Genomic DNA, 15,268 nt, shown 5'->3' with positions numbered 1-15,268 from the left:
TGAAACACAACTTCTGATGAAAACATTGTAGAAAATCTATGTTGATGACAGCACTCTCAGGGTGTTTTAGGCAGTAGACTGAGTAGAAATCTTAGATATTGCTCTTGTCGATATTACAGTAGATAGATATTGCTGCTCAATAGATTTTATTGCTATGAAGAACTTCTAAATATACCTGGTCGATTAACTGTAGCCTCGATATCTCCATGATGACACAGAGGAAACCATGACTCATAAAGACATTTGGGACTTTGACAGACACTGTCACCCTTCAATCACTACTCTGCTTTCCTTGCTGGGGTCCACCACCAGCTGAATGGGGGCTGTGGACGTGACTGTTGTGGGGGCGGGGGCGGGGGCGGGGCGTGGGCGGGGGCGGGGGAGGAACGGGGGCGGGGGAGGGATGGGGTCGGGGTCATCGATCAGAGCCTGTCTTCTCCTCTGATGAGCTGGACAAGACAATAGGTCACTATGAAGACAGTGATGGTGGTGATGGGGAAGCCTGGAGGGGGAGGAACAAGTCAACATGGGACACTAATAACTATATCATAATAACAAAATATCAAGTAACATACTAGTTATCAACACAGTGATGGGAAGCCTGGAGGGGAGGAACAAGTCAAACATGGGACACTAATAACTATATCATAATAACAAAATATCAAGTAACATACTAGTTATCAACACAGTGATGGGAAGCCTGGAGGGGGAGGAACAAGTCAACATGGGACACTAATAACTATATTTATACAACTGGTGGGTCTAATCCTTAATGCTGATTGGTTAACACCTTATTCCAGCTGTTGTTGGCGGTTGTTGCTGTGTTGTTGCTGTATTGTTGGCTGTGTTGTTGGCTGAGTTGTTGGCGTGTTGTTGCTGTATTGTTGGCTGTGTTGTTGCTGTGTTGTTGGCTGTGTTGTTGGCTGAGTTGTTGGCGTGTTGTTGCTGTATTGTTGGCTGTGTTGTTGGTGTGTTGTTGGCTGTGTTGTTGGCTGAGTTGTTGGCGTGTTGTTGCTGTATTGTTGGCTGTGTTGTTGGCTGTGTTGTTGCTGTGTTGTTGCTGTGTTGTTGCTGTGTTGTTGGCTGTGTTGTTGGCTGAGTTGTTGGCGTGTTGTTGCTGTATTGTTGGCTGTGTTGTTGGCTGTGTTGTTGGCTGTGTTGTTGGCTGTGTTGTTACTGTGTTGTTGGCTGTGTTGTTGGCTGAGCGTGTTGTTGCTGTATTGCTGTGTTGTTGGCTTGGTTGGCTGTGTGTTGCTGTGTTGTTGGCTGTGTTGTTATTAAGTTGTTGCTGTGTTGTTGGCTGTGTTGTTGGCTGAGTTGTTGGCTGTTGTTGTTGTATTGTTGGTTGTGTTGTTGGCTGTGTTGTTGGCTGTGTTGTTGGCTGTGTTGTTGGCTGAGTTGTGGCGTGTTAAGTTGCTGTATTGTTGGCTGTGTTGTTGGCTGTGTTGTTGCTGTGTTGTTGCTGTGTTGTTGCTGTGTTGTTGGTGTGTTGTTGCCTGTGTTGTTGGCTTGTTGCTGTGTTGTTGCTGTGTTGTTGTTGTGTTGTTGCCTGTGTTGTTGGCTGTGTTGTTGGCTGTGTTGTTACTGGTGTTGTTGGCTGTGTTGTTGGCTGTTGTTATGTTGTTGGCTGTGTTGTTAGCTGTGTTATTGGCTAGCTCCTCTGAACAACAGTGTCGTAATGAGAGAACACATTTTCTATACCAGGTGAAATCACACCTCATTGTTATGGATGTATCCAAATAAATGTCACTAGAAAACTGCTTAAACAAATGCTGTTACTTTTGCTGTTATTCTGGCTGCACTTTTTGACGTGGGACTGTAAGTTAGCTGTAGTTGGCTAGTTAGCAAGCAAGGGATAAGAACGATGCCAGCCAGTATGGCAATGGAACATGTAGAATGAACATCTGGGTCGATCCATCGATACAGAACAAAAAGACTGAACGGCTGGGTCGCTATCTATAGATACAGAACAAAAAAGACTGAACGGCTGGGTCGCTGCCTCTGGCAACCGAACCTATAGAACGAACGACCAGCTAGCTTGGGTAGCAACCCTAGATTTGTGTCGGGACTTTTATCTTATGGAAGGATGAAATAGTATGAATAAATTCTTCAAAATAATGTTTTTAATGAAAATATGTCAAGTCATTATTTGAATGTGTTGTTCTCCCGCTGTATGTAAAAATGAAAATGCCCTTTTTGCCGACGTTTGGAGGATATATTGGCAGTTTCTCGGGCATTATCACTTATGTCAACATAGTCTAATAGCTATATATAAAGTAACATACTAGTTGTCATCACAGTGATGCTGGTGATGGGGAAGCCTGGAGGGGGAGGAACAAGTCAACATAGTCTAATAACTATATATAAAGTAACATACTAGTTGTCATCACAGTGATGCTGGTGAGGGGGAAGCCTGGAGGGGGAGGAACAAGTCAACATAGTCTAATAACTATATATACATTAACATACTAGTTATCCTCACAGTGATGGTGGTGATGGGGAAGCCTGGAGGCGGAGGAGTCAGTCATAGTGTCTACTGTTACTCAAGGAAATACTAGGTCTAGTTACTATATAACATAGTAACATATAGTGTGATCATAGTATGCCAGTACCAAAACCAAAACAGTTGTTCAATATCATGTTCAGTATGAGATTGACGTTCTTCAACATCGAGATCAAGAGACAGGTCAGAAGGAAATCTATCTGTTACCTTTAAGCAACAGTCTCCCTGGCGACCAGCTTAGTGAACTCCAGGCTGTTGAGGGAAATCTAACTGTTACCTTTAAGCAGCAGTCTCCTGGCGACCAGCTTAGTGAACTCCAGGCTGTTGAGGGGAAATCTATCTGTTACCTTTAAGCAGCAGTCTCCTGGCGACCAGCTTAGTGAACTCCAGGCTGTTGAGGGAAATCTAACTGTTACCTCTAAGCAGCAGTCTCCCTGGCGACCAGCTTAGTGAACTCCAGGCTGTTGAGGGAAATCTATCTGTTACCTTTACAGCAGTCTCCTGGCGACCAGCTTAGTGAACTCCAGGCTGTTGAGGGGAAATCTATCTGTTACCTTTAAGCAACAGTCTCCTGGCGACCAGCTTAGTGAACTCCAGGCTGTTGAGGGGGAATCTATCTGTTACCTCTAAGCAGCAGTCTCCTGGCGACCAGCTTAGTGAACTCCAGGCTGTTGAGGGGAAATCTATCTGTTACCTCTAAGCAGCAGTCTCCTGGTGACCAGCTTAGTGAACTCCAGGCCGTTGAGGGGAAATCTAACTATCTGTTACCTTTAAGCAGCAGTCTCCTGGCGACCAGCTTAGTGAACTCCAGGCTGTTGAGGGGAAATCTATCTGTTACCTTTAAGTTAACAGTCTCCTGGCGTCCAGCTTAGTGAACTCCAGGCTGTTGAGGGAAATCTAACTGTTACCTTTAAGCAGCAGTCTCCTGGCCACTCAGCTTAGTGAACTCCAGGCTGTTGAGGGGAAATCTAACTATCTGTTACCTTTAAGCAGCAGTCTCCTGGCGACCAGCTTAGTGAACTCCAGGCTGTTGAGGGGAAATCTATCTGTTACCTTTAAGCAACAGTCTCCTGGCGACCAGCTTAGTGAACTCCAGGCTGTTGAGGGAAATCTAACTATCTGTTACTTCTAAGCAGCAGTCTCCTGGCGACCAGCTTAGTGAACTCCAGGCTGTTGAGGGAAATCTAACTGTTACCTTTAAGCAGCAGTCTCCTGGCGACCAGCTTAGTGAACTCCAGGCTGTTGAGAGCGATGATGTTGTAGAGGACGATGGTCCAGAAGTTAAAGGTGTTGAACACAGCTCTGATCCTACGAGACATGGCAGGAGACATCGCCATCTATAGGAGGGGAGAGGGAGATGTTAAACAGAGCTCTGATCCTACGAGACATGGCAGGAGACATCGCCATCTAGAGGAGGGGAGGGGAGATGTTAAACAGAGTTCTGATCCTACGAGACATGGCAGGAGACATCGCCATCTAGAGGAGGGGAGAGGGAGATGTTAAACAGAGCTCTGATCCTACGAGACATGGCAGGAGATATCGCCATCTAGAGGAGAGGACAGGATGAGGGAGAGGAAGAGAGAGAGATGTTAAACAGAGCTCTGATCATACGAAACAGCAGGAGACATCACCATCGAGAAGAGAGGAGAGGCAGAGGGAAAGATGTTAAACAGACTTTTGATCATAGGAGACACAGCGCCATTTGGAGGAGAGGAGAGGAGAGGAGAGAGGAGAGGAGAGGAGAGGAGAGAGGAGAGAGGAGAGAGGAGGGAGAGGAGAGAGGAGAGGAGAGGAGAGGAGAGGAGAGGAGAGGAGAGGAGAGGAGAGGAGAGGAGAGATGTTAAACAGAGCTCTGATCATACGAGACACAGCAGGAGACATCGCCATCTAGAGAGAGAGAGAGTTAACCTCTTGAACCGCTGGGGGCAGTATTTCATTTTTGGATGAAAAACGTTCCCGTTTTAAACAAGATATTTTGTCACGAAAAGATGCTCGACTATGCATATAATTGACAGATTTGAAAGGAAAACACTCTGACGTTTCCAAAACTGCAAAGATATTGTCTGTGAGTGCCACAGAACTAATGCTACAGGCAAAACCAAGATGAAACTTCAAACAGGAAGTGAGACAGATTTTTGAGGCGCTGTGTTCCAATGTCTCCTTATATGGCTGTGAATGCGCCAGGAATGAGCCTACACTTTCTGTCGTTTCCCCGAGGTGTCTGCAGCATTGTGACGTATTTGTAGGCATATCATTGGAAGATTGACCATAAGAGACTACATTTACCAGGTGTCCGCCTGGTGTCCTCCATCGAAATTGGTGCGTAATCTCCAGCTGCATGTATTTTTTCCATGTGATTCAGAGTAGAAACCCAACTGCCACGAATGACTTATCATCGAATAGATATGTGAAAAACACCTTGAGGATTGATTCTAAACAACGTTTGCCATGTTTCTGTCGATATTATGGAGTTAATTTGGAAAAAGTATGGCATTTTGATGACTGAATTTTCGGGTTTTTTTCTTAGCCAAACGTGATGAACAAAACGGAGCGATTTCTCCTACACAAATAGTCTTTTTGGAAAAACTGAACATTTGCTATCTAACTGAGAGTCTCCTCACTTCATCCGAAGTTCTTCAAAGGTAAATGATTTTATTTGAATGCTTTTCTTATTTTTGTGAAAATGTTGCCTGCTGAATGCTAGGCTTAATGCTATGCTAGCTATCAATACTCTTACACAAATGCTTGTTTTGGTATGGTTGAAAAGCATATTTTGAAAATCTGAGATGACAGTGTTGTTAACAAAAGGCTAAGCTTGAGAGCCAATATATTTATTTCATTTCACTTTACTTTTTCATGAATAGTTAATGTTGCGTTATGGTAATGAGCTTGAGTCTATAATTACGATCCCGGATACGGATTGCTCGTCGCAACAGGTTAAAGGTGTTGAAGTGATTTTTTCAGAGGCCCTTTACCTACTTCCCTAGAGTCAGATGAACTCGTGGTGGAAACCATTTTTAATGTCTCTTGTGTCCAGTAGGGAGGACGTTTATGGTTATTTCCGAGCCAATGTAAACTAGCAATAGCGCAATGATTGGAGGTTTGTAGGTATCGACTAGCATTGCTCTCTCTTACCTCTAGAGAAGCAAAGGGTTCCATGCAGACGAACTTGGCAGTCCAGAGCTCAGTTGAGTCCGAAGCAGTTGAAGAAGGCCCAGATGAACACCACCTGACAGGGTCCCAGCCACAGCACAGTGATGCCAAAAGTACACAGCGTAGCAATGGCCTCATCCACACAGTGTCATGCTTCCCTCCCAGGTAGTTATACACATACCTGGAGACACAGACACAGGTAATCAGACACATACCTGGAGACACAGACACAGGTAATCATACACATACCTGGAGACACAGAATCATACATACCTGGAGACACAGACACATACCTGGAGACACAGACACAGGTAATCAGACACATACCTGGAGACACAGACACAGGTAATCAGACACATACCTGGATACACAGACACAGGTAATCAGACACATACCTGGAGACACAGAATCATACACATACCTGGAGACACAGACACAGGTAATTATACACATACCTGGAGACACAGACACAGGTAATCACACATACCTGGAGACACAGACACAGGTAGACACATATAGACACACATACCTGGAGACACAGACACATACCTGGAGACACAGACACAGGTAATTATACACATACCTGGAGACACAGACAGGTAATCATACACATACCTGGAGACACAGACACATACCTGGAGACACAGACACAGGTAATTATACACATGGACCTGGAGACACAGACACAGGTAATTATACCTACCTGGAGACACAGATACAGGTAATCATACACATACCTGGATACACAGACACATACCTGGAGACACAGACACAGGTAATTATACACATACCTGGAGACACAGACAGGTACACATACCTGGAGAGACACAGACATACACATACCTGAGACACAGACACAGACACATACCTGGAGACACAGACACAGGTAATCATACACATACCTGGAGACACAGACAGGTAGTTATACACATACCTGGAGACACAGACACATAATCAGACACATACCTGGAGACACAGACACAGGTACTTATACACATACCTGGAGACACAGACAGACACATACCTGGAGACACAGACACAGGTAATTATACACATACCTGGAGACACAGACACAGGTAATCATACACATACCTGGAGACACAGACACAGGTAATTATACACATACCTGGAGACACAGACACAGGTAATCATACACATACCTGGAGACACAGACACAGGTAGTTATACACATACCTGGAGACACAGACACAGGTAATCATACACATACCTGGAGACACAGACACAGGTAATTATACACATACCTGGAACACAGACACAGGTAATCATACTGGGATACACAGACACAGGTAATCATACACATACCTGGAGACACAGACACAGGTAATCATACACATACCTGGAGACACAGACACAGGTAATTATACATACCTGGAGACACAGACACAGGTAATTATACACACATACCTGGAGACACAGACACAGGTAATTATACACATACCTGGAGACACAGACACAGGTAATCATACACATACCTGGAGACACAGACACAGGTAGTTATACACATACCTGGAGACACAGACACAGGTAATCATACACATACCTGGAGACACAGACACAGGTAGTTATACACATACCTGGAGACACAGACACAGGTAATCATACACATACCTGGAGACACAGACACAGGTAATCATACACATACCTGGAAACACAGACACAGGTAATCATACACATACCTGGAGACACAGACACAGGTAATCATACACATACCTGGAAACACAGACACAGGTAATTATACACATACCTGGAGACACAGACACAGGTAATTATACACATACCTGGAAACACAGACACAGGTAATTATACACATACCTGGAAACACAGACACAGGTAATTATACACATACCTGGAGACACAGACACAGGTAATTATACACATACCTGGAGACACAGACACAGGTAATCATACACATACCTGGATACACAGACACATACCTGGAGACACAGACACAGGTAATTATACACATACCTGGAGACACAGACACAGGTAATTATACACATACCTGGAGACACAGACACAGGTAATCATACACATACCTGGAGACACAGACACATACCTGGAGACACAGACACAGGTAATTATACACATACCTGGAGACACAGACACAGGTAATCATACACATACCTGGAGACACAGACAGACACATACCTGGAGACACAGACACAGGTAATTATACACATACCTGGAGACACAGACACAGGTAATCATACACATACCTGGAGACACAGACACAGGTAATTATACACATACCTGGAGACACAGACACAGGTAATCATACACATACCTGGAGACACAGACACAGGTAGTTATACACATACCTGGAGACACAGACAGACACATACCTGGAGACACAGACACAGGTAATCATACACATACCTGGAGACACAGACACAGGTAATCATACACATACCTGGAGACACAGACACAGGTAGTTATACACATACCTGGAGACACAGACAGACACATACCTGGAGACACAGACACAGGTAATCATACACATACCTGGAGACACAGACACAGGTAATCATACACATACCTGGAGACACAGACACAGGTAATCATACACATACCTGGAGACACAGACACAGGTAGTTATACACATACCTGGAGACACAGACACAGGTAATCATACACATACCTGGAGACACAGACACAGGTAATCAGACACATACCTGGAGACACAGACACAGGTAGTTATACACATACCTGGAGACACAGACAGACACATACCTGGAGACACAGACACAGGTAATCATACACATACCTGGAGACACAGACACAGGTAATTATACACATACCTGGATACACAGACACATACCTGGAGACACAGACACAGGTAATCATACATACCTGGAGACACAGACACAGGTAATCATACACATACCTGGAGACACAGACACAGGTAATCATACACATACCTGGAGACACAGACACAGGTAGTTATACACATACCTGGAGACACAGACAGACACATACCTGGAGACACAGACACAGGTAATTATACACATACCTGGAGACACAGAAACAGGTAATCATACACATACCTGGATACACAGACACATACCTGGAGACACAGACACAGGTAATTATACACATACCTGGAGACACAGACACAGGTAATTATACACATACCTGGAGACACAGACACAGGTAATCATACACATACCTGGATACACAGACACATACCTGGAGACACAGACACAGGTAATTATACACATACCTGGAGACACAGACACAGGTAATTATACACATACCTGGAGACACAGACACAGGTAATCATACACATACCTGGAGACACAGACACAGGTAATTATACACATACCTGGAGACACAGACACAGGTAATCATACACATACCTGGAGACACAGACACAGGTAGTTATACACATACCTGGAGACACAGACACAGGTAATCAGACACATACCTGGAGACACAGACACAGGTAGTTATACACATACCTGGAGACACAGACAGACACATACCTGGAGACACAGACACAGGTAATTATACACATACCTGGAGACACAGACACAGGTAATTATACACATACCTGGAGACACAGACACAGGTAATCATACCTACCTGGAGACACAGACACAGGTAATCATACACATACCTGGAGACACAGACACAGGTAATTATACACATACCTGGAGAGACACAGACACAGGTAATCATACACATACCTGAGACACAGACACATAATTATACACATACCTGGAGACACAGACACAGGTAATCATACACATACCTGGAGACACAGACACATACCTGGTAATTAGACACATACCTGGAGACACAGACACATACCTGGAGACACAGACACATACCTGGAGACACAGACAGGTAATTATACACATACCTGGAGACACAGACAGGTAATCATACACATACCTGGAGACACAGACAGACACATACCTGGAGACACAGACACAGGTAATTATACATACCTGGAGAGACACAGGTAATCACATACCTGAGACACAGACACAGGTAATGAGACACATACCTGGAGACACAGACACAGTCACATACCTGGAGACACAGACAGGTAATCACACATACCTGGAGACACAGACACAGAATTATACACATACCTGGAGACAGACAGACACATACCTGGAGACACAGACACAGGTAATTATACACATACCTGGAGACACAGACACATACCTGGAGACACAGACACAGGTAATCATACACATACCTGGATACACAGACAGACACATACCTGGAGACACAGACACAGGTAATCAGACACATACCTGGAGACACAGACAGACACATACCTGGAGACACAGACAGACACATACCTGGAGACACAGACACAGGTAATTATACACATACCTGGAGACACAGGTAATTATACACATACCTGGAGACACAGACACATAATTATACACATACCTGGAGACACAGACAGTCACATACCTGGAGACACAGACAGGTAATTATACACATACCTGGATACAGACAGAATCAGACACATACCTGAGACACAGACAGGTAATCAGACACATACCTGGAGACACAGACAGACACATACCTGGAGACACAGACAGACACATACCTGGGAGACACAGACAGACACATACCTGAGACACAGACACAGGTAATCAGACACATACCTGGAGACACAGACAGTCACATACCTGGAGACACAGACAGACACATACCTGGAGACACAGACAGACACATACCTGGAGACACAGACACAGGTAATCAGACACATACCTGGAGACACAGACACATACCTGGAGACACAGACAGACACATACCTGGAGACACAGACAGACACATACCTGAGACACAGACACAGGTAATCACATACCTGGAGACACAGACAGACACATACCTGGAGACACAGACACATACCTGGATACACAGACAGACACATACCTGGAGACACAGACAGACATATACCTGGATACACAGACAGACACATACCTTGAGACACAGACAGACACAGCTCTGAGATTACAGCTCTAATGTTTGCTATGAATGATGTAACATGCCGGTGACTTACTTGCACAGCCAGTCATTTATTCCTCTGTCAAAGTGTCTATGAGGGAGAGAAATAACAAATGATTTGGTTGAAAACAGAAAGATGTGGAGAAGGGAGAAGGTGTGATAGGTCTGTTGACGTACGTCTCAGAAAATACGTAGAGCATTGTGATACATTTTGGAGGTTGAGGAGGGTCCAGATGATCCAGTCTAGACACAGTGTTGATCACCCCAAACATCACCGCTGCCTTCACCCAGTCGTACACCAGGTTACAGTAGGACAGACCAACTACAGGAGACAGAGAGACCAGACATACACCAGGTTACAGTAGGACAGACCAACTAGGACAGACCAAGGTTACTACAGGAGACAGAGAGACCAGACATACACCAGGTTACAGTAGGACAGACCAACTACAGGAGACAGAGAGACCAGTCATACACCAGGTTACAGTAGGACAGACCAACTACAGGAGACAGAGAGACCAGACATACACCAGGTTACTGTAGGACAGACCAACTAAGACCAGTCACTACACCAGGAGACAGAGAGACCAGACATACACCAGGTTACAGTAGGACAGACCAACTACAGGAGACAGAGAGACCAGACATACACCAGGTTACTGTAGGCCAGACCAACTACAGGAGAGACAGAGAGACCAGACATACACCAGGTTACAGTAGGACAGACCAACTACAGGAGACAGAGAGACCAGTCGTACACCAGGTTACAGTAGGACAGACCAACTACAGGAGACAGAGAGACCAGACATACACCAGGTTACAGTAGGACAGACCAACTACATGAGACAGAGAGACCAGACATACACCAGGTTACAGTAGGACAGACCAACTACAGGAGACAGAGAGACCAGACATACACCAGGTTACAGTAGGACAGACCACCAGGTTACAGGTTACAGTAGGACAGACCAACTACAGGAGACAGAGAGACCAGACATACACCAGGTTACAGTAGGACAGACCAACTACATGAGACAGAGAGACCAGACATACACCAGGTTACAGTAGGACAGACCAACTACAGGAGACAGAGAGACCAGTCATACACCAGGTTACAGTAGGACAGACCAACTACAGGAGACAGAGAGACCAGACATACACCAGGTTACAGTAGGACAGACCAACTACATGAGACAGAGAGACCAGACATACACCAGGTTACAGTAGGACAGACCAACTACAGGAGACAGAGAGACCAGACATACACCAGGTTACAGTAGGGACAGACCAACTACAGGAGACAGAGAGACCAGTCATACACAGGTTACAGTAGGACAGACCAACTACATGAGACAGAGAGACCAGACATACACCAGGTTACAGTAGGACAGACCAACTACATGAGACAGAGAGACCAGACATACACCAGGTTACAGTAGGACAGACCAACTACAGGAGACAGAGACCAGACACATACACCAGGCCAGAGGAGACCAGACATACACCAGGCCAGACCAACTACAGGAGACAGAGAGACCAGACATACACCAGGTTACAGTAGGACAGACCAACTAAATGAGACAGAGAGACCAGACAGACACCAGGTTACAGTAGGACAGACCAACTACATGAGACAGAGAGACCAGACATACACCAGGTTACAGTAGGACAGACCAACTACATGAGACAGAGAGACCAGACATACACCAGGTTACAGTAGGACAGACCAACTACATGAGACAGAGAGACCAGACATACACCAGGCCAGACCAACTACAGGAGACAGAGAGACCAGACATACACCAGGTTACAGTAGGACAGACCAACTACAGGAGACAGAGAGACCAGTCATACACCAGGTTACAGTAGGACAGACCAGGACAGAGAGACCAGACCAACTACAGGAGACAGAGAGACCAGTCATTACCAGGTTACAGTAGGACAGACCAACTAGCATGAGACAGAGAGACCAGTCATACACCAGGCCAGACCAACTACAGGAGACAGAGAGACCAGACATACACCAGGTTACAGTAGGACAGACCAACTACATGAGACAGAGAGACCAGACATACACCAGGTTACAGTACAGACCAGGAGACAGAGACCAGACCAGACCAACTACATGAGACAGAGAGACCAGACATACACCAGGTTACAGTAGGACAGACCAACTACAGGAGACAGAGAGACCAGACATACACCAGGTTACAGTAGGACAGACCAACACACTGTAACAGACCAACTACATGAGACTGAGTCTACACTAGGCCAGACCAACTACAGGAGACAGAGACCAGTCAGACATGTTACAGTAGGACAGACCAACAGCCCAGACAGACAGACCAGACATGTTACTGTAGGACAGACCAACTACAGAGACAGAGAGACCAGTCATACACCAGGTTACAGTAGGACAGACCAACTACAGGAGACAGAGAGACCAGACATATGACCAGGTTACTGTAGGCCAGACCAACTACAGGAGCAGAGAGACTGACTCCCAGGTACAGCCTACAGCCCAGACATACAGACATGTTACTGTTACAGATCTACAGCCAGAGAGACCAGACAGACATGTTACTGTTAGACAGACCTACATCCCAGTCAGACATGTTACACCAGGTTACAGACCCAACTACAGTCAGACCATGTTACAGTAGGACAGACCTACATGCCAGTCAGACATGTTACTGTACAGACCAACTACAGCCCAGTCAGACATAGGACAGACCAACTACAGGGAGACTAACCACTGTCTGGTCTCCTACAGCCTACAGCCCAGTCAGACATGTTACTGTTACAGATCTACAGCCCAGTCAGACATGTTACTGTTACAGACCTACAGCCCAGTCAGACATGTTACTGTTACAGACCTACAGGGTCAGACATGTTACTGTTACAGACCCAGCCTCAGTCAGACATGTTACTGTTACAGACCTATCCCAGCCCAGTCAGACATGTTACTGTTAGACCAGCCCAGTCAGACATGTTACTGTTACAGACAGCCCAGTCAGACATGTTACTGTTACAGACCTACAGCCCAGTCAGACATGTTACTGACCCACAGACCTACAGCCCAGTTTCCTGTTACAGCCCAGTCAGACATGTTACTGTTACAGACCTACAGCCCAGTCAGACATGTTACTGTTACAGACCCAGTCAGACCTACATCCCAGTCAGACATGTTACTGTTACAGACCTACAGCCCAGTCAGACATGTTACTGTTACAGACCTACAGCCCAGTCAGACATGTTACTGTTACAGACCTACAGCCCAGTCAGACATGTTACTGTTACAGACCTACAGCCCAGTTAGACATGTTACTGTTACAGACCTACAGCCCAGTCAGACATGTTACTGTTACAGACCTACAGCCCAGTCAGACATGTTACTGTTACAGACCTACATCCCAGTCAGACATGTTACCGTTACAGACCGCCCAGTCAGACATGTTACTGTTACAGACCCAGTCAGACATGTTACTGTTACAGACCTCAGCCCAGTCAGTCATGTTACTGTTACAGACCCAGTCAGACATGCCCAGCCCAGTCAGACATGTTACTGTTACAGACCCACAGCCCAGTCAGACATGTTACTGTTACAGACCCACAGCCCAGTCAGACATGTTACTGTTACAGACCTACAGCCCAGTCAGACATGTTACTGTTACAGACCCAGTCAGACATGTTACTGTTACAGACCTACAGCCCAGTCAGTCATGTTACTGTTACAGACCCAATCAGACATGTTACTGTTACAGACCTACAGCCCAGTCAGACATGTTACTGTTACAGACCCAGTCAGACATGTTACTGTTACAGACCCAGTCAGACATGTTACTGTTACAGACCTACAGCCCAGTCAGACATGTTACTGTTACAGACTCCACAGCCCAGTCAGACATGTTACTGTTACAGACCCAGTCAGACATGTTACTGTTACAGACCCACAGCCCAGTCAGACATGTTACTGTTACAGACCCAGTCAGTCATGTTAACATGTCCCAGTCAGACATGTTACTGTTACAGACCCAGCCCAGTCAGACATGTTACTGTTACAGACCTACAGCCCAGTCAGTCATGTTAATACATCAGTCATGTTACTGTTACAGACCCACAGCCCAGTCAGACATGTTACTGTTACAGACCTCAGACATGTTACTGTTACAGACCTAGTCAGACATGTTACTGTTACAGACCCAGTAGACAGCCAGACCTAGTCAGACATGTTACTGTTACAGACCCAGTCAGACATGTTACTGTTACAGACCTCAGCCCAGTCAGACATGTTACTGTTACAGACCTACAGCCCAGTCAGACATGTTACTTGTTACAGACCTACAGCCCAGTCAGACATGTTACTGTTACAGACCCAGCCCAGTCAGACATGTTACTGTTACAGACCCAGTCAGACATGTTACTGTTAAGATCTACAGCCCAGTCAACAGACATGTTACTGTTACAGACCCAGTCAGACATGTTACTGTTACAGACTCCACAGCCCAGTCATTGCATATGTTAATATGCAGACCTACAGCCCAGTCAGACATGTTACTGTTACAGACCTACAGCCCAGTCAGACATGTTACTGTTACAGACCTACAGCCCAGTCAGTCA

The 15,268-nt window shown here is 45.6% G+C and overlaps 1 pseudogene; it reads right to left on the bottom strand.

Annotated features, from left to right (window-relative positions):
- Nucleotides 1-268: 268 nt before the first annotated feature.
- LOC124029873 lies at nucleotides 269-15,243 on the bottom strand (annotated as a pseudogene).
- Nucleotides 15,244-15,268: the final 25 nt, after the last annotated feature.

The sequence above is a fragment of the Oncorhynchus gorbuscha genome, unplaced genomic scaffold, assembly GCF_021184085.1.
Source record: "Oncorhynchus gorbuscha isolate QuinsamMale2020 ecotype Even-year unplaced genomic scaffold, OgorEven_v1.0 Un_scaffold_8029, whole genome shotgun sequence".
Lineage (NCBI taxonomy): Eukaryota > Metazoa > Chordata > Actinopteri > Salmoniformes > Salmonidae > Oncorhynchus > Oncorhynchus gorbuscha.
Note: the sequence above shows the minus strand (reverse complement) of the source record. Positions and strands in the feature narration are given on the sequence as shown.